This window comes from Leuciscus leuciscus, assembly GCF_965113295.1.
Source record: "Leuciscus leuciscus genome assembly, chromosome: 10".
Taxonomy (NCBI): domain Eukaryota; kingdom Metazoa; phylum Chordata; class Actinopteri; order Cypriniformes; family Leuciscidae; genus Leuciscus; species Leuciscus leuciscus.
In genome coordinates this window covers 18,786,200-18,807,547 of record NC_138734.1, presented here as the reverse complement: position 1 = coordinate 18,807,547, position 21,348 = coordinate 18,786,200, and the positions used below count along the sequence as shown (strand labels likewise).

Below are 21,348 nucleotides of genomic sequence, written 5' to 3'. Positions count from 1 at the left end.
GAAGAAACAAAGAAAGAAAGATTAGTTAGAAAGAAAGATTAGTTAGAACGAAAGATTAGTTGGAAAGAAAGAAAGATTAGTATGAAATAAAGATTAGTTGAAAATAGTTAGAAAGAAAGAAAGATTAGTAAGAAAAAAGTAAGATTAGCGAGAAAGAAAGAAAAAGATTAATTCAAAAGAAAGAAAAAGAAAGAAATATTAGCTAGAAAGAAAAAGAATGAAAGATTAGTTCAAAAGTAAAAAAGAAAGATTAGTTAGAAAGAAAGAATGAAAAAGAAAGATTAGTTAGTAAGAGAGAAAGATAGATTAGTAGAAAGAAAGATTGGTTAGAAAGAAAGAAAGAAAGATAGAATGAAAGAATGAATAGTTAGAAAGAAAAAAAGATTAGTAATAAAGAAATAAATATTTGTTAGAAAGAAAAACTTTTGTGTTTCGGTCGATTTTCCATTCATTCCTATGGTCAGTCATTTTTGCCCAAGAGCACAAATATGACTATTTTTTTACGACCACTTTGCCTGCTCGAATCATGCCCTCAATTATTTTTGTGTTCAAATTCCAAATGCCATAAAAGTCACCAAGTTTCGTATCATTCCGATGAAGCTGTGATTTAAAAAAAATTCAAAACTTTGGAAATTGTCCGGTCAGTAATGACCAAAGAATATAGGGTTAAGCCGTCATCAGCTTTTCAGCACGTGATTAATGCTAACCAATGAGAGTGCTGGAATAGCTGTTTGTTCTGGTCCTGACCATAGATATCCATATAGGCGGAGTCTCGAACGGCATCACACCGGCGGCCATCTTGTCACAGGGAAGCTTTCTCGCGAGCTCTGTGGTATCTGAAGTAAGGTGAATGACTTTTGAAAATTGTATCACATAGCCTAGAATATTTGCTCCAAAACTATGTGAAAATCATCCTGACTGCTCATTCAGATAAGACAATATATTGACTTAAAATTTGTAAGACGTGTTTTCTGTAAGAAAGCTTTATGCGAAGAGGCGTGATCACATCATTAATATGTATGGCTTTCACACCTGAGAAAGACAAAGACACTCCCCTAATGCCCTATTAGGAGCTATCAGGCCCTATCATTCTGAGCAACCTTGCAGAAAGAATGAGGAGATTTAAAAAAGAATGGCTTTTAAATTGTTTGGATTTATTTACAACACAACATAATCCAAAGATACACAACAAATTACAAAAAAGCACATTATTGAAAACAATGATCCAAAGACAGAAACCTTTGTGCCATTCCTAAAAACACTGTACATACCTTTCATTTCCAAGGTGTTTGATTTACCATGTTCATGTACAGAGACTCATGTGAATGTTGAAGTCAGGACTCATCCATGGGGCATCTGGTCCCTGTAAAAAAACAAAAAACAAAAAAACAACCTGTGAACATACTGATATCAAGAGAAACTATAGGGCTGCATGATTTTGGGAATATATTTTATATTTTTCTGGTTAAAATTGCTTTTTAAAATTCACAGAATACACACACAAATGTTTCCAATAATGTATAATGAACACCAGGTTTGCTGTGCCTTGTAGGCATAGGCTACGCGCAGTGCTGCATAAAATAATAATAACAATAGCCTAAGCAGCCTATAAATCTTCCAAAATATTTCAGTAACAACTACGTTAGAAAAAAATATATTTATTATCATATGTTACTTCAAATGTTTCCATTCGTTATGATGATATGAAATGAGATTAGAGTAAAAACATGAATCCTTTGTTTGGTGCATTTTGCTTTTCAAACCCACAGCGCGCTCCAAAATATGATACATTCAATCGCAGAGCGCGCTCCAAAATATGATACATTCAAACGCAGAGCGCGCTCCAAAATATGAAACATTCAACGCAGAGCGTGCTCCAAAATATGATACATTCAATCGCAGAGCGCGCTCCAAAATATGATACATGAAACGCACGGCGCGCTCCAAAATATGAAACATTATGGTTTCCATATTATACATATCTACGTTTGAGCAGATATCCACAAACACAGTATAGTAAACACGGGTCTAAATATTATAATATTCACCTTATATCTAGCAACAGTTCAACTGCAATGTGAAGTTTATGCAACAATAACATGAACTAATAATTAAGAATTTTTTACCTTACATCTTTCTTGTCTTCAAATCGCATTCTTCTAATTCTTCGGAGGTAAATCCAAGTGAAACAGCAGAGCACAGCACAAACACAGTCTTCCAAACTCGATGAAAAGCAGAGTAAGTTACCGAAGTCTCTGATTCTTTGTTTTGAGGTAATGAGGGCGTTTACAGGTCTGCGTTCGTCCGTGTGGATCATTAGCATGTCAATCGCTCGTGCACGTGGTCACATTAGAGTTAATTAGGACGCGTTTGAGAAACTGTACATGCTGCTGCTTTCATACGGATTACTTAAACAGAGAATATTTGTTTTTTAAATAATTTACATACTTTAAAAATAGAGACTCCAAGCGTTGTATAGACATGTGTTTCAAGTCTATGTGACAAACATTCGCTGAGTTACAGGTCATTTTCTGTCGCGTTTCAGAATGAGTTTCACATTGAGAGAGACAGCAGAACGCACATCATGTTTATTTTCTTTGTTTTACGAAAAACACAACATTTTGTTTTTATTATGAGTGTACACAAATAAAAGAAGACATTTAACAGTTTTGAATTATGTACAACACAAGCATGTAAGATCAAAATCAACAGAGTATTTTGAGTCTCTTTTGCACTGATCTGAAAAAAAACGAGCCTATCGCGCCGGCGCGATAGCCGACCTCAGGGGGTTATCCCTCTGGGGTGTAAGGTGTTTTTGGGGTCCTTGTGATGTTTTGACATGCCCTGACAATTGTGCTTTTTTCAGTTGCTTATAAACATATTAATGACAAAGGTGTAATTACACTCTATTTAGCACAAACAGGGCTACCATAATATGTAAGCAACATGTATGTACATGTTTGTATTTTTGAGAGAATAATGTTTATGCATGGTTATTGAAAAAAAAACAAAAAATAAAGTTTCTGAAATAGGGCCACAAAACACATACTAAACATGTGCCCACAAGACTTTTGACAAATGGGTGTTGTGGCCTAGGTTTTTTCTTCAAAATGATCTGAAAATCATCCTGCCTAATCATTCACATAAAACAATACATTGATTTAAACTTTGTAAGACACATTTTGTTTGGAAAGGCAATATGCGTGGGGGCGTGATTCACACCTGAGAAGACAATGACACACATAATGAGCTGCATAATGAGCCTTTCATTCAGGTGTATCACTGAGAGTACCACAAGTAAAGAATGTGACGACTTATTTTGTATGCATGCAAATTGCATAATATCCATGGTAAACATTTCTAGTAACTATGAACTATTTCTAGTAACTTAATTCTCATACTGCATTTTCAGAAAGTTTTGGAATATATATCCCCTCCCCAAATGTGTATCTAATAAAAAACTATAATAAATAATTTAATGAGAAAGTTTATATTGACATATTAAGACGTTGTTTACATCTACCTTGTAAATATATGTTTTGCTATTTTATTAAACAGTTTTAACATAAATCAACAATTACAATTTTAACAATATTTCAAGTGTAATCTTTCTTTTTAAAAAGTATACATCGATTTTATCATACGTATTTCAAAGTTAAAAGTGAAGTATGTGGTTTCTGCGACACTATGGCACCTAGCGGAATTAAAAAATAAAGCATATTAAGTCCCCTTTCGTGCATCACGTCTTCCCGCAGCTCTTACTGGTTCTTGTGAAGGAATGTTCCCCTTCAGGAACTACCGCTGCGTGTAATCGCAGTGGGAACGCCTCCAGTGTAGTGCGTCTGAAGCATGAATGAAATCAGTCCAATGGCGAGACGGAGCGTCACAGCGAGTGACGTCATCGACCAGGAAACTATAAAGCACCCCTGAATCACAAGCGAGTCAGCTTCTGTTATTTCAGCAGCGCTCTGTGTGTGTTTGAATCTGTCTATTTCGTGTTTGTCTGTTTCTAGTTGTTACTAGTCAGGAGTTTTCACTATATATATTTCTTATATATTAAAAAACCAAAATGAGCCAAGAAGTGACGAGTGAGCAGCATTTTAGGAAGTGTGTTCCCCCCTGTACTCAATACATCACAGGTGGGGATTCACACCAACTATGTGTTGCTTGTTTGGGAGTGCAGCATGCCCAGTCAGCTCTTGAGGGGGCTGATTGCGAGCATTGCGAGCGTCTTCCCATAAGGCGAGACACGGCAGGCAAAAACATTGTGGTTTTTTTACTGGTCAATTTTGAGATTTTTGGATATTTGTCTTCAATAGCATGTCTTCTTTCAGACTGTGGTGAAAAAAAGTCCGAAATACACATTTAGGTCTTTATTTTACTACACTTTGTCTGTTTGCGTCAGTAGATTTCGCATAAATTCAACAAAAGTTGTCGTTGTAAATCATCTCGCCGATCCGCGATCTCTGTCTGCTCTCTATCACAGGCACCGCTGGAAAGCTCTCTCTTCTCTGTACAATGCTGTCGGATCCAAATATGGTAATTTCCTTTTTATCAGCAACCAATCGTGAAAGTAAAAGGGCTGAATGCGCAATCTCATTGGCTGATGATAAATCTTTAACCCCCTGAGGTCGGAGGTATCGCCGGCGATACCAGCTCGCTTTTTTTTAATCAGTGTAAAAGAAACTCATAAATACTCAGTTGACTTTGATTTTCCATAGGAGTTTCATACATCAATCGATTCTGTTAAATGTGTATTATTTTTGTGTATACTCACAATAAAAACAAAGTGTTGTGCTTTTTGCCAAATAAAGAAAAATAAACACGAAGCGAGTTCTGCCTTCTCTCTGCCAGTGAAGTCCATTCTGAAACGCGTCCGAAAATGAACAATAACTGAGTGAATACTCAGTCAAACAGGCATACAGACACACAGGCATGAAGCTTGAATTCTCTTCTTTTAAATGAAGTAATTTATATAAAAAACAAATATTCTCATCTTGTGAAATCTGTATTAAAAGAGAGCGATTCCAGTCGAGCTCATCTCAGCTCATTACGTTATAATCGGCCACGCCCACGGAGAGCGCGCGATATTCAAACGCAAATGACTGAGACGATCCCATACAAACTGTGAACGCCCACATATCAGCTCGAGAAAACACAAGTTTATTCAGATGATAAGTGTAGTTGTCTACACTGTCTCGCAGCGCTGTGAGGAATAATAATAATGGAAAACGTACCTCAGAAGTGCTGGTATTTCGAGGAGCAACGGATGGAATACTGTAGTAAGTTTTTTTTCATTCTCAAGTAAATCGCGTTTCTGTGTGAATGAATGAACGGCAGCGATGCGCTGTTTACCACAACTGAAATATGTTGAAATAAAATGTATTTGTATAAGCAACGTATTAAATTGCAAAGTAACATTTATATTCCTTATAATAAAAACGAAAGACCGATGTTACAGACATATGAAAGACAACATTTCGTTGATTAGTTTTGGATAGATTACACATTTTTACTGTAAAATATCTGCCACCTCAAATAAGCTTTTGTTTGCCAATTTTTGCTAATATGTTAAATATAGTATGTTTTGTCAATGTAGGCTATATTCGAAGTAATGAATCCTTAACTTTGAAATATATATGATAAAATGTATACTTTAGTTTTTACAAAGAAAGATTACACTTCAATTGTTGTTGTAATTGTAACCTTTTTAATAAAAAAATATATTTACAAGGTAGATGTAAACAAATTTTAAAAGGTAAATATAAGCCTTTTCTTTAAATAATTTTTATTGTGTTTTATTATTGACAAATTTGGGGAGAGGATACATATTCCAAAACTGAAAATACAGTATGAGAATTAACTGCACAATTACTAGACATGTTTTCCTTGGATATTATACAATTTGCAAGCAAAATTTGTGAAAAAAATAAATAAATTGAAATGCTTCCAACTGTGAACCAATTTGGTAGAATATATATATATATATATATTGCTCTTGCATTCTTTCTTGTGGCTATAGGTGACACACCTGAATGAATGGCTCATTAAGTATGTGGGCCCCATTGTCTCCTGAGGTGTGAATCACTAAATATGCATGATGCTGTTGAATGGTTGACGCCCCTTGCGCATATTGTCTTTACAAACAAAAAGTGTTTTACAAGATTTAAATCAATGCATTGTGTTATGTGAATGATAAGGGCAGGATGATTTTCACATCATTTGGAAGAAAAAACTCTAGGCAATGACATCAATTAGTCAAAAGTCTTATTGTCACATATTTAGTATGTGTTTTGTGGCCTTATTTCAGAAACTTTAGTTTTTAGTTTTTTCAATAACTATGCATATACATTATTCTCTCAAAAATACAAACATGTACATTAGGGCTGGGTATTGTTAGGAATTTCACAATTCGATTCGATTTCGATTCTTGAGGCTTCGATTCGATTCGATTTCGATTCGATTCGATATTGATTTATTAGCTTCGATATCGATTCAATAATAAGTAAATACACAAGTAATTAAGTACCTGAGTATATTTTTAAATAATGTGTGCAGTATTAATGTTTAAGAACAAATTGACCCCAGTATGTTTCCTGTCATGGTTTATTTAGCAGAACAAACTGTACAATATTGTACATGTGTTGAATACAAAACACAACTGTAACAAACAGATGCTTTATTAACACCACTAAAGTGCATGTAACTGTAAGTAGTAGAAAGATTTCTTTCTTCCTATACATTCAAGTTATAAAATAAATGTAAACATAAGCACAAAATGTGCATACTCATAAAAAAAAGTGCAACCATAGATATTATAACATTACAAAGTGCTATTTTGTCAACACAATAAATAACACTGCCAATTAAAAGTTCCTATTTTTGCCCTTCGAAATATTATGATAGTTAAAAGACATGGCTACAAGTGAGACTGTGTATCGTGATTCTGCACTATTCTGCTAGTTGAAAATGTATTATGCAGTAACATAATATTACTCTGAGAGAGTGTGTGTGGTGATTTGTGCATACATGTCAGCGCGGCATCGCTCGTCAAGTTCGTAGAGAGCTTATTCAGTCCATTTTAAATTCTGATTTTGGCCGCCTCTCAAATGGGTTAAACCATCGATATATTGCCTATGAAGTTCAAGTAAATGCGCTAGAAAATCCGCGCTCATTCAAGGATGTGCATTTATTGCATGAACGGAGAAAGCGCCGACGCCTGCATGATTTCATCTGACGGTAGCAGGACCAGCGACATGATTTCATTCAACTAGCAGGACCAGCGACAAGCATACTAGAGGCACCGCAAGAATGCGCAAGTGTTCTGCCAGAATACTCTGTTCCCCTGTTAATTCAGTGTTGTATTTTTAGTCAAGTTTGGAATTGGCACATTTTCGCGTTATTTACACTTAATTGGCCGACCGAAACAGCATCTGTAAGAACAGATATAAATAGGGGCATTCCAGATCATTCCAGCAGGACCAGCGACAAGCATACTAGAGGCACCGCAAGAACGCGCAAGTGTTCTGCCAGAATACTCTGTTCCCCTGTTAATTCAGTGTTGTATTTTTAGTCAAGCCTTTTGCTCCTAGCAGTTTGGAATTGGCACATTTTCGCGTTATTTACACTTAATTGGCCGACCGAAACAGCATCTGTAAGAACAGATATAAATAGGGGCATTCCAGATCATTCCAGCAGGACCAGCGACAAGCATACTAGAGGCACCGCAAGAACGCGCAAGTGTTCTGCCAGAATACTCTGTTCCCCTGTTAATTCAGTGTTGTATTTTTAGTCAAGGTAAGCCTATCTTCGATCCTCTTGTGACTTTGTATTTTTGACTTCACAGAATTCTGTATTTTAGCTCGACGCGTTGGCACAATTAACAACAGCCGCGAGTGAAATTTAAAATTATTGTTACATTTGCACTTAAGCCTTTTGCTCCTAGCAGTTTGGAATTGGCACATTTTCGCGTTATTTACACTTAATTGGCCGACCGAAACAGCTGTACTCACTCAAGCGGTGAAAGCATTATCCGTATATCTGTGTATTTTGCGCGCTGTCGCGGAAGCGTCAGCGGAAGCGTTCAGCTCTCGTGTTCAGCCTCCTCGTGTGAAGACCGACTCGGGTAAAGACCAGCGACTCTACCTGCGCGACTCCACCGAGCAAGGACACCAGAAAGGCACTTAAGTATCTCCTCTTCCCTTCTTTTTCCCTCAACTTATCCTATTGTTCACCTTAATCAACATGTGCTTTCAATACATTCCTGTTATCTCTCGGCAACGTCCTTTCATCACGCGCAATAGACAGCGCAATACTGCCAATCTGCGTCCCATCCTCACATCCTCACACACTCCTCTCTCTCTTTCCGTGGGTCTATGGAATTGTCAGTCAGCAGTCAATAAAGCTGACTTCATTCCAGCCTTTGCATCTCATTCTACTCTTAGTATCTTGGGGCTGACCGAGACCTGGATTCGTCCAGAAGACTCAGCAACCCCTGCTGCTCTCTCTAGCAATTTCTCCTTCTCCCACTCCCCCCGCCAGTCTGGGAGAGGTGGGGGTACAGGGCTTCTCGTTTCTAACAATTGCAAATACTCCACGCTCTCTTCTCTATGCAACAACAACTCATTTGAATATCATGCTATTACACTTACAACTCCCATTAAAATCCATATTGTAGTCATTTATCGCCCCCCAGGCCAGCTGGGTAACTTTGTAGATGAGCTGGATGTGCTGCTGTCCACTTTCCCTGAGGACGGCACCCCACTTCTAGTCTTCGGTGACTTCAACATTCATCTCGAAAAGCCACATGCAACAGACTTCACCTCACTCCTAGCCTCTTTCGATCTCAAACGACTCATCACCACAGGTACTCACAAATCAGGCAACCAACTGGACCTGGTGTACACACGCAACTGCACCACAGAAAACATCCTGGTGACACCTCTCCACGTTTCAGATCATTTCCTCATTACTTTCAGTCTACAACTCTCTACCCCTGCACCACCACCCCCACCACCAGTCACTTTCAGACGAAACCTGCGCTCACTTTCCCCCTCCCATCTTTCCTCTGCCGTGTCATCCTCTCTTCCCCCACCCTCACAATTCTCATCTCTGGATGTGAATACCGCAACGGACACCTTATGCTCCACTCTAATCTCTTCTCTAGACATTATCTGCCCCCTCTCCTCCAGGCCAGCACGCGCTACTCCCTCTAACCCCTGGTTATCTGAGGTTCTTCGGGAACACCGGACCGAACTCAGGGCAGCGGAGAGGAAATGGCACAAATCAAAAGACGCATCTGACCTGAGTATGTATCAATCTCTCCTCTCCTCCTTTTCTGTTGATGTTCATGCTGCAAAATCTTCATACTTCCACAACAAGATCAACAGCTCCTCCAACACACGATTACTCTTCAAGACATTCAACTCTCTCCTCTGTCCACCTCCACCACCACCCGCCTCCTCCTTAACTGCTGACGATTTTGCGCACTTCTTCACCAAGAAAACAACAGCTATCAGCAGTCAATTCTCAGCTCCACACACACAGGAACCCAGACCGACCCCTTCCACAGCCAATACCCCTCTGTCCTCCTTTTCTTCGCTAACCGAGGAAGAAGTATCTACACTTCTCCTCTCCAGTCACCCTACCACCTGCCCGCTTGACCCCATCCCCTCACACCTTCTACAAGCCATCTCTCCCACACTTCTACCATCACTCACACACATCATTAACTCATCCCTCCATACTGGCACCTTCCCTACAGCATTCAAGCAGGCTCGGGTTACTCCACTGCTCAAAAAACCAACGCTAAACACATCACTTGTAGACAACTACAGACCTATCTCTCTCCTACCATTCATTGCGAAGACACTTGAAAGAGCTGTCTTCAACCAACTAACATCCTTCTTGTCTCTAAACAACCAGCTGGATGTCAACCAATCTGGCTTCAAGAAAGGACATTCAACAGAGACTGCATTACTGTCAGTCACAGAAGCCCTACGGATCGCAAAAGCTGCTTCCAAATCTTCAGTCCTCATTCTCCTGGATCTGTCTGCCGCCTTCGACACGGTGAATCATCAGATCCTTATGTCCACCCTCTCATCACTGGGCATCACAGGAACTTCACTCCACTGGTTTGAGTCCTATCTCACAGGTAGGTCCTTCAAGGTCGCATGGAGAGGTGAGGTATCCAGAGCACATCACCTGACCACAGGGGTTCCCCAGGGTTCAGTTCTTGGTCCCCTCCTCTTCTCCATCTACACCACATCACTGGGACACATCATACAGGCACACGGTTTTTCCTATACTGCTATGCTGATGACACGCAGCTCTTCCTCTCCTTTCAACCAGATGATCCCACAGTAGCTGCACGGGTCTCAAGCTGTCTGGCGGAAATCTCCACATGGATGAAGGAACATCACCTGCAGCTCAACCTGGCAAAGACTGAGCTTCTCGTCCTCCCTGCCAATCCGTCTCTACAGCACGACTTCACCATCCAGCTAGAGTCATCATTAATCACCCCATCAAGATCGGTCAGAAATCTTGGAGTAACGTTTGATGACCAGCTGACCTTCACAGATCACATTTCAAAGACAGCTCGATCATGCAGGTTTGCACTGCACAACATCAGGAAAATCAGGCCTTTCCTAACTGAGCATGCAACACAACTCATCGTCCAGGCCCTGGTCATCTCTAGGCTTGACTACTGCAATGCTCTTCTGGCTGGACTTCCAGCATGTGCAACCAAACCACTACAGATGATCCAGAATGCTGCAGCTCGTCTTGTCTTCAACGAGCCCAAGAGGGCCCACGTCACTCCTCTGTTCATCTCTCTGCACTGGCTACCTCTCGCTGCTCGCATCAAGTTCAAGGCACTGACGCTTGCTTACAGAACTATCACAGGCTCAGCTCCCTCCTACTTTCACTCACTCCTACGAGTCTACATCCCTACCAGACACCTACGATCGGTCAACGAGCGACGTCTCGTGGTTCCATCACAGAAAGCCACAAAATCACTTTCCAGAACATTCTCATTCACAGTTCCATGCTGGTGGAACGCTCTCCCCACCCTCATCCGGAATGCAGAATCCCTGACAACATTCAAAAGACAGCTGAAAACCAATCTCTTCCGTGAGCACTTAACCTTATAGAAAAAAAAAAAAAAAAAAAGAAAAAAAAATTTCCTTTCCCTTTGTAACATTTGGAAATTTGTTTTCCTTTCCCTTTGTAACATCTGGAAATTCGTTTTCCTTTCCCTTTGTAACATCACTTATCAGGCTTATGCTACTCTGAATAATACCTGAACTTCGTACTTTGAGCACTTCTTGCGTTGTTGTTGCTTTTGCCTCTTTATGATGACTCGCTGAATTTTGTCCTAATTTGTAAGTCGCTTTGGAGAAAGGCGTCTGCTAAATGACTAAATGTAAATGTAAAATGTAGCATATTATAATCTATCTGTTCCGTGAGAGCAGAACGAACGAGCCTTTATTGACGTTTTTAAATCTGAAAACTCCAAAAAGCAACGAAATTGTCAGACATCCATTAGTGCATGTTCACAGAGGAAAACAACTGAAATACAGCGCTGGTTGTTCTCTCAAACGATACTCGACGACAACGACGGAATCCTAAGCCGTGGGCGAAGTAACGTTAATGGGTGTATTAAATTGTATGAAATAATCCAGAAAAAAAGCACAAAACACTGCAGAGAAAGCAAGTTCAGCAGCTAAAATTTGCTGAGGTGAAGTGACAGCTAGTAACAGCAGACAAATGGCTAGCATTGACATCAGCGGGAATATCAACTAAACGGATGAGTTATACAAACATTCACCCTCCTCACAGTTGTTATGAAGGGCAAAATTAGCTGTATAGACCAAAGCCACATAGAGATCCAGGCTGTAAACATGTTTTTTTTTTTCTGCTGTAAAGTTGGTCATTTTAAAATGGGGAGACAGATTTGACTCACTTCTGCAGCCGCCTGCTTGTACAACGCTGAACGCTCTCACTAAAGTGTTGCCCACAGCGCCGCCACTGGCCGGCGGGCTGAATCGATTCATAGGATTTGATGAATCGATATTGAATTGAGAAACAAGTAATTGCAATGCATTGTTGAATCGATATTTTTACCCAGCCCTAATGTACATGCATGTTGCTCACATATTATGGTAGCCCTGTTTGTGCTAAATAGAGTGTAATTATACCTTTGCCATTAATATGTTTATAAGCAACTGAAAAAAGCACAAATGTCAGGGCATGTCAGAACATCTCAAGGACCCCAAAAACCACTCAGACCTCAGAGGGTTAAAGCCCGTTTTCTCAAAATGACCTTTCTCTCATACTCCAAGTTCGAAATATCCACTTCAGTAGCACCTATATACACCAAACTTTCCAGTCTTGTACCTAGTTATATTATGAAGACATTTACAGAGAGATTTGTAAATATATTATTCCTAGCCTGATATACATAACATTTTATTCCAAAAAACATGGTGAAAATCATTTTTTTAAGGCTATTGACAGTATATTCTGATTTACAGGATAACAAAATTAGATATCCATAAATCCCTCTGTAATTTTTTTCCCATCTATTATGTGAACACAATGAAAAAAAAAATGTTTGGTAACACTTTATGGTAAGGGTACATGAATTATCATGAATTCATGTATAAATTCATGCATTAATATCTCATGAATCATCAGGAACTAACACGAGTTCAACGTTTTTCATTCATGACTTCATGGATGAACAACACCTTAATTAAAACATTAACTAAGATGAGTACATCATCATGAATTATGATTTATTACGCATGATCATGATGTTTTCTTTGTTCACACAAAAAATTGGTCTTTACCACCCATTGTGGATAAAGCTATGGTTATGGTACATGAATCATCATGAATTCATGCATGCAAGACTACTCTTCGAATTATTAAAGGAATGTACAAAAATCCACATTATCTAATGCATGCATACAGGCTAGAACAGTATATCAATTAATGTGAGAACTTTTTTTCTGAATTATGATCTGAGTTATCCAGCATGTTCATGTCTTCTTCATAGCCTGCAGGTAAATGGACAGACCCCAAAATTGGCCAATCACAGCACATAACAAACGAATGTTGGCGTTCAAATACAGTAGTCATCATTAACTAAGCATTATTTATCAATGACTTCATCATGTGTGTGGCCCCTCAACTAAAGTGGTGACTTGGTGCTTTGAAACACTGATGAACAATGTGTTTTCATTATGATCTGAGTTATCCAGCATGTTCATGTCTTCTTCATAGCCTGCAGGTAAATGGACAGACCCTAAAATTGGCCAATCACAGCACATAACATACGAATTCTGTTGGCGTTCAAATACAGTAGTCATCATTAACTAAGCATTATTTATCAATGACTTCATCATGTGTGTGGCCCCTCAACTAAAGTGGTGACTTGGTGCTTTGAAACACTGATGAACAATGTGGCATAACTGTGAAATGACATGAATATGAATATGAAAGTTCAAGCCTTTGCAAACAATGTACTGTGGACACAAATGGACTTTGATCTTAACTTTACTGCTTTATTCTTAAACGGTATAAACCAGTTAAAAAACATAAAGCTGTTAAAAAATAAAAAATAAAATGTTTCACAAACAGCTTGATGTCTTTTTGGGTAAAGAGTCACCTTTTAATGTATAAAGCTACTGATGTGACTCCTCCATATCATGAAATTGTAAAACAGCTTTATGGTTTTGTAAAGAGTTTTCAGATATACAAGCACTTAAAATAAAGTTCATGGTGTATGTACTGAATTCCTTCTCAGCTCTTTCCAGCTGTTGATTTAACTGGTTTATACCGTTTGGTTTCAGAATAAAGCAGTAAAGTTACAGCCTGTGGTCTCATTGTTAATACGCAGGTATTAATACGTAATTTTCAAAGATAGAAAGCGTACTTTTTTGTACGTTTGGATATATGCTGAAACGTATAATATGGACGTATCTGCAACGTTTAAACGTAACATTATTACGATTTTACAGCTAAAAAACGTACGTTAAACTATTTACGAATATTTCATAAAGATATCTGTATAATTTCCCTTTTACCATTTTATAGATTATAAATGTAAGATCCCTTAACCCTACTCCCACACCTAAACATACCCATTTTATAGACAATATTAAAAGAATAAAACGTAATATAGGGAAATGGCAGTTTTATTAACAACAATATATCATTAAAAGATAGTTTGAGCCACTAATCCTACCCCTAACACTAAACCTAACAATTTCTTAAAACTACGTGGGCTACAATTATAAGTTAAGTTAAAACAACAGACAGACAATCACAATAATTTATTTATTGAGAAAGTGTCAAAACCGGTACCAAAAGTCGTTCACATGATGATGTGTCGCAGTCCTCTCTGGCAGTATATAATAGTTTTGTATGAGGTAACGTTACAGAGTTATTATTTAAGTTATTAATCCATGAAAATATTGATTCGGTTTCGGTTTGCTGTTCGCTCTGTGAGGGCGCGCGCGCTTCTCCAATTCAAATGTAGTACACAACTTAAACACGGCATGTCGCAATCTGTGACGAAGCATGCGAGAGCCAATGAGCGTTTGATATCACTACCGTAAAACATGTCGTAACGCTTCGGGCGCAATTTTTGAATTTGAATTCACCACGAGCGCGGGATTTGACGTAGACGGTCTCCGCTGAGAAATGGAGATGAAGATCACCACTGGATAAAGGGCTGCATTTGGATCTGTTTCTTGCAAACAACGTATGGATTCTAAAGATTTTGGATTACATTAAGCTAATACATTTTTTTTATTTTGTGAATTTATGTTGTGTTTTAGTGTACTATGGGTCTATAGGAGAAAACGCCTTTTGTGTCTCACGGTAAATAAACCAAATATTACAAAATGGTTAAACGATTAAAGAAGGTATTTTTAAGGTTTTAAGGTGTATTCTTGTTGAACACCATGTAGGCTAATCCTCCGAAACGAGTTTGCAGCAGAAGGCACGAACAGAGCGAAATGTTATTATTTATGAGTAGCCTAACGTCATCATAACGTTAAACTGTATTAATAAATGCGACTGAAAATTTTATTGATAAGACAATTGAATGCAATAGAGTCAAAACATTAATGCCACGATTTTAATATGCATAAGTTAAATAGGAATACGCCCAAATTTGTACGTCGTTGTTTGTATAAGTTGTTTATACGAAAATAAATGACGTTTTTGTGCTGTCAATACGTAAATGTTATACGTTTTAGTGCTGTAAATACGTTACGTTTCTGTGTGTATAAAACGTAAATAAATGTACGAATGGTAGAACTACACTTTACGTAAAAATACACACGAATTCTCATGAGATCACGTTGCAAGTTAAGATCAAAGTCCATTTGTGTCCACAGTACATTGTTTGCAAAGGCTTGAACTTTCATGTTCATATTCATGTCATTTCACAGTTATGCCACATTGTTCATCAGTGTTTCAAAGCACCAAATCACCACTTTAGTTGAGGGGCCACACACATGATGAAGTCATTGATAAATAATGCTTAGTTAATGATGACTAGGCTACTGTATTTGAACGCCAACAGAATTCGTATGTTATGTGCTGTGATTGGCCAATTTTAGGGTCTGTCCATTTACCTGCAGGCTATGAAGAAGACATGAACATGCTGGATAACTCAGATCATAATGAAAACACATTGTTCATCAGTGTTTCAAAGCACCAAGTCACCACTTTAGTTGAGGGGCCACACACATGATGAAGTCATTGATAAATAATGCTTAGTTAATGATGACTACTGTATTTGAACGCCAACGTTCGTTTGTTATGTGCTGTGATTGGCCAATTTTGGGGTCTGTCCATACAGCTTTCCTGTAGCTCAGTGGTAAGAGCATTGCGTTAACAACGCAAGGTTGTGGGTTCGATCCCAGGGGATTGCACATACCTATGTATAAAATGTATAGGATAATGCAATGTAAGTCGCTTTGGATAAAACTTCTGCCAAATGCATAAATGTAAATGTTACCTGCAGGCTATGAAGAAGACATGAACATGCTGGATAACTCAGATCATAATTCAGAAAAAAAGTTCTCACATTAATTGATATACTGTTCTAGCCTGTATGCATGCATTAGATAATGTGGATTTTTGTACATTCCTTTAATAATTCGAAGAGTAGTCTTGCATGCATGAATTCATGATGATTCATGTACCATAACCATAGCTTTATCCACAATGGGTGGTAAAGACCAATTTTTTGTGTGAACAAAGAAAACATCATGATCATGCGTAATAAATCATAATTCATGATGATGTACTCATCTTAGTTAATGTTTTAATTAAGGTGTTGTTCATCTATGAAGTCATGAATGAAAAACGTTGAACTCGTGTAAGTTCCTGATGATTCATGAGATATTAATGCATGAATGAATGCATATTTCATGCATGCATTTATACATCAATTCATGATAATTCATGTACCCTTACCGTAAAGTGTTACCAATTTTTTTAACCTGACTTTATCCAATACTCAGATTTCGTTTTTTAAAATATATACAAATTAGCGCATATTTAATTAGATATTGCCTAATTTGCATATTTAAACATTAAATTACAGAAAACTTGTAATACATTTTTTTCTCATCTAAATGAAGGTAATCAACTGGGAAAGTTTCATGGTGATATCTGCTAGTTAAAAATGTTACCCTATTCACCTGTAGTGTCTCGCCTTAACCCCCTGGGGTCGGCTGTTTCGCCGGCGATACCAGCTCGCTTTTTTTTTTATCAGTTCAAAAGAGATTAATTTTGCTCTGTTGACTTTGATATTACAAACAAGTTTCATACATCAATCGATTCTGTTAAATGTGTATTATTTTTGTGTATACTCACAATAAAAACAAAGTGCTGTGCTTTTTGCCAAATAAAGAAAAATAAACATGATGCGAGTTCTGCCTCTCTCTGTCAGTTAAGTCCATTCTGAAACGCGTTCGAAAATGAACTGTAACCCAGCGAATACTCAGTCAAACAGGCATACAGACACACAGGCATGAAGCTTGAATTCTCTTCTTTTAAATGGAGTAATTTATATAAAAAACAAATATTCTCAGCTTGTGAAATCTGTATTAAAAGAGAGCGATTCCAGTCGAGCTCATTAGCGCTCATTCAAATGTAATGTGACCACGCCCCGGAGAGCGCGCGCTATTCAAACGCAAATTCTGAGAACCATTTCAGACCTGTGAAACGCCCACATCAGCTGTAAACACAGCGCGCCGGCGAGTGAGGCATAATATAGCCTACCTAATAATCCTGGAGAAAAGTTTCCTCAGAACAGTGCTGATATGAGGAGCAATAGATCCCGCTGAGGAGTGAGGTAGGCTAAGTTATCTTTTCTCAAGTGTTAATGTGGAATAAATAACGTTATGGAATAACGTTAGTGTAGGCCTATGTAAACCGCAAAAAGATGAATCGCGTTTCTATAATATGAATCGCGTGTCTGTGTGTGAAAGAATAAACCGCTTTAATAAACTAAAATGCTTTGCTATAGCCTACTGAGATGAGTAAAAACCGACTGAAATATGTTGAAATAAAATGTCTTTGTATAAGCAACGTATTAAACTGCAAATTAATATTTATATGCCCTAATATTTCATAAAAACAACGTTACAGTCAGGCGAAATATGAAAAACAACATTTTGTTGACTAGATTTGGGTACAGTTTTTACTGTAGAATATACTGCCACATCAAATAAGCTTTTGTTTAGCAATTTCTGCTCATATGTTATATATATATATATATATATATATATATATATATATATATATATATATATATATATATATATATATACATATATATATATATATATACACAAAAGTTTTAGATCGGTAAGATTTTTTATGTTTTTAAAAGAAGTCTCTTCTGCTCACCAAGGCTGCATTTATTTGATTAAAAATACAAACAAAAACAGTCATATTGTGAAATATTATTACAATTTAAATCAGCTGTTTTCTATGTGAATATATAGTAAAATGTAATTTATTCCTGTGATCAAAGCTGAATTTTTAGCATCATTACTCCAGTCTTCAGTGTCACATGATCCTTCAGAAATCACTCTAATATGATGATTTGAGGATCAAGAAACATTTATGATTATTATCAGTGTTGAAAACAGTTTTTTACAATTTTATTTCATGATGCTATGATGAATAGAAAGTTCAAAAGAACAGCATTTATCTGAAATAGAAAGCTTTTGTAACATTAAACACTATACCGTTCAAAAGTTTGGAGTCAGTAAGAATTTTAATTTTATTTTGGGGGGAAATAAATAAAATAAATCAATACTTTTATTCATCAAGGATGAGTTAAACTGATCAAAAGTTACAGTAAAGACATTTATAATGTTAGAAAATATTCTATTTTAAATAAATGCTGTTCTTTTGAACTCTCTATTCATCAAAGAATTTTGAAAAAAAAATTGTACACAACTGTTTTCAACATTGAAAATAATAATGAATGTTTTTTGAGCATCAAATCATCATATCAGAATGATTTCTGAAGGATCATGTGACACTGAAGACTGGAGTAATGATGCTGAAAATTCAGCTTTGATCACAGGAATAAATTACACTTTAAAATATATTAAAATAGAAAACAGTCATTTTAAATGGTCATAATATTTCACAATAATACTGTTTTGTTTTATTGTTTTTTATCAAATAAATGCAGCCTTGGTGAGCAGAAGAGACTTCTTTTAAAAACATAAAAAATCTTACCGATCTAAAACTTTTGACCAGTAGTGTATATATATATATATATATATATATAATACTATTTTGTCAAAAATAAAGTCATCAACTAAGATGTTAGCTGTTCCAATGTTGGCTATATTCAAACTAATGAATACATATGATAAAATGTAGGGCTATAATCATTTTTTTTACAAAGAAAGAGTACACTTGAAATATTGTTGAAATTGTAATTATTGTTGTAATTGTAACCTTTTTAATAAAATAGCAAAACATATTTACAAGATAGATGTAAGCAAAATCTTAAATGGTCAATATAAGTCTTCTTCTAAATATATATTTTGTCCTTGCATTGTGGCTCAGTCAGTGTCACACCTGAATGAATGGCTAATTATGCAGAGTCATTACGCATAATGGGTGGGACATTGTATTCTCAGGTGTAAACCACTCCTCCTTCACGCCCCACTCGCATATTGGCTTTCCAAGCAAAACCTGTTTTACACAATTTAAATCAATGTATTGTTTTATTGTGAACGATAAAGCAAGACTATTTTCACATAATTTTGAAGCCAGAACTCGAAGCGACAACATCCATTAGTCAAAAGTCTTATTGACGCATATTTAGTATGAGTTTTGTGGTCTTATTTCAGCAACTTTCATTTTTATTTTTTTCAATAACCACGCATAAACATTATTCTCTTAAAAATACAAACATCTACATACATGTTCCTCACATATTATGCTAGCCCTGTTTGTGCTATATAGAGTGAATTTACACCTTTGCCATTAACATGTTTATAAATAACTGAAAAAAGCACAAATGTCAGGGCATGTCAAAACATCCCAAGGGCCCCAAAAACACATCAGACCCCAGAGGGTTAAGGACGTTGCGCTCTCGGCGATCGCTCTTCGAGGAGGGCGGTTCGCTGCGCGCTCCCTGCGGCTCGGGTCCCGCTTCTGTCAAGGCAGAGTGGAGACGCTCATTGTGGGGTTCGCAGATGGATGAGATCCAGTGCCTCTGTCCCGGGTTTGGAAGCACGCTCTGCGGTTACTTCCGCCCAGGTTGAGGCACATGATGTTCAGCAGCTTCAGTTATCCAGTTCTGAGGAGCTGGATATTGAAAGTGTTGGAACTGAGGAGACTGGAGACTCGTCACTCCAGCCTCCAGCTGAAGCTTATCGATGTTTTGTCCCGTGCTGTTGAAAAGCTCAGCAACGATTGGCCAGTTGATAGGCAGGAGTCTAAAAGTAAACTGGATGAAAGATTTCTGCCGTCACGCACACAGCCTTCTCGCCGGTCTTTACCCTTTTTCCAGATCTTCACACTGAGGTGTCGAAGACCTGGGCTAGACCTGTATCTAGTAGAATATATACCAATCAATCTAACGCTTATGGTAACATCATGGGAGCTAAAGCGTATGGTTATGTGACGATGCTGAAGGCAGAGGAGACGCTCGCGAGTTATCTTTCTCCCGAATCGGCATCGTCGCTTAAAGCACCGGCTCTTCCCACCAGACCACTAAAAAATACATCCGTGCTTCCATAGAATCCATAGAATCCGGTCTCTCGACTGAGGTCGTTGAGGCCATTCTCCAAACCAGAGCTCCCGCTACAAGGAAGTTATATGTCGCGAGGTGGAAATTATTCACCTCTTGGTGTGGAGAGCGCCAACAGGACCCAGTTAACTGCCCGGTGGGTACAGTGCTGGAGTTCCTGCAGGACCGTCTCTCCACGGGGTTATCCCACTCCACACAGAAGGTGTACGTGACGGCCCTGGCTGCTTACCACGCCCCTTCGAGTGGAGTTTCTCTTGGGAGACACCCACTTATATCTCGCTTCCTTCGTGGCACCTTGAGGCTGAGGCCAGCAGTACGCACGAGGGTACCATCATGGGACTTGGCCATCGTCCTAGAGGGTCTCTCCCTAGCTCCTTTCGAGCCCCTCGAAGAGGTTTCCGAGAAGTTCCTTACTCTAAAAACTATTTTCATTCTTGCTATTTCGTCTCTCAAAAGGATTGGAGACATTCAAGCTCTTTCGGTTGCTCCCTCGTGCCTGGAATTCTCACCTGGCATGGCAAAGGCTTTTCTCTATCCTAGGCCAGGTTATATTCCTAAGGTTCCAACTACTGTAGTTAGACCTGTCATACTGCAGGCTTTTTGTCCTCCGTTTTTGACGTCGGACCAGGAGAAACTTAATTTGCTCTGCCCAGTTCGGGCTCTAGATGCTTATGTCCACAGAGCTGCCCTGTGGAGGAAGTCCGAACAGCTGTTCATTTGTTTCGGGTCACCCAACAAGGAGTGCCCTGCATCTAAGCAAAGGAGGAGTAAGTGGGTGGTTGAGGCCATTTCACTTGCTCACGAGTCGGCCGGTCAGCCTTCACCTTTGGCTGTATGGGCCCACTCCACTAGGAGTATGGCTGCCTCTAAGGCTCTCTATCAAGAAGTCTCCCTTCAGGACGTTTGTGATGCGGCAGGCTGGTCCTCACCGCACACATTCGTCAGGTTCTATAGTCTTGATTTTAGCTCCACTCCTGGGGCACAGGTTCTTTCGTCTGTGTGTGCTCCTTAACTACACACGACGGGGTTTTGCTCGC

General features: G+C 38.3%; 1 long non-coding RNA gene across 1 annotated transcript in view; it reads right to left on the bottom strand.

Moving 5' to 3' along the window:
• LOC309508567 overlaps window positions 1-12,509 on the bottom strand; it is a 73,757-nt gene extending 61,248 nt beyond the window's left edge. The window contains exon 1 of the long non-coding RNA XR_014209555.1: window positions 12,289-12,509. This is a non-coding gene — a long non-coding RNA (uncharacterized lncRNA). The remainder of the gene's footprint in view (window positions 1-12,288) is intronic.
• Window positions 12,510-21,348: the final 8,839 nt, after the last annotated feature.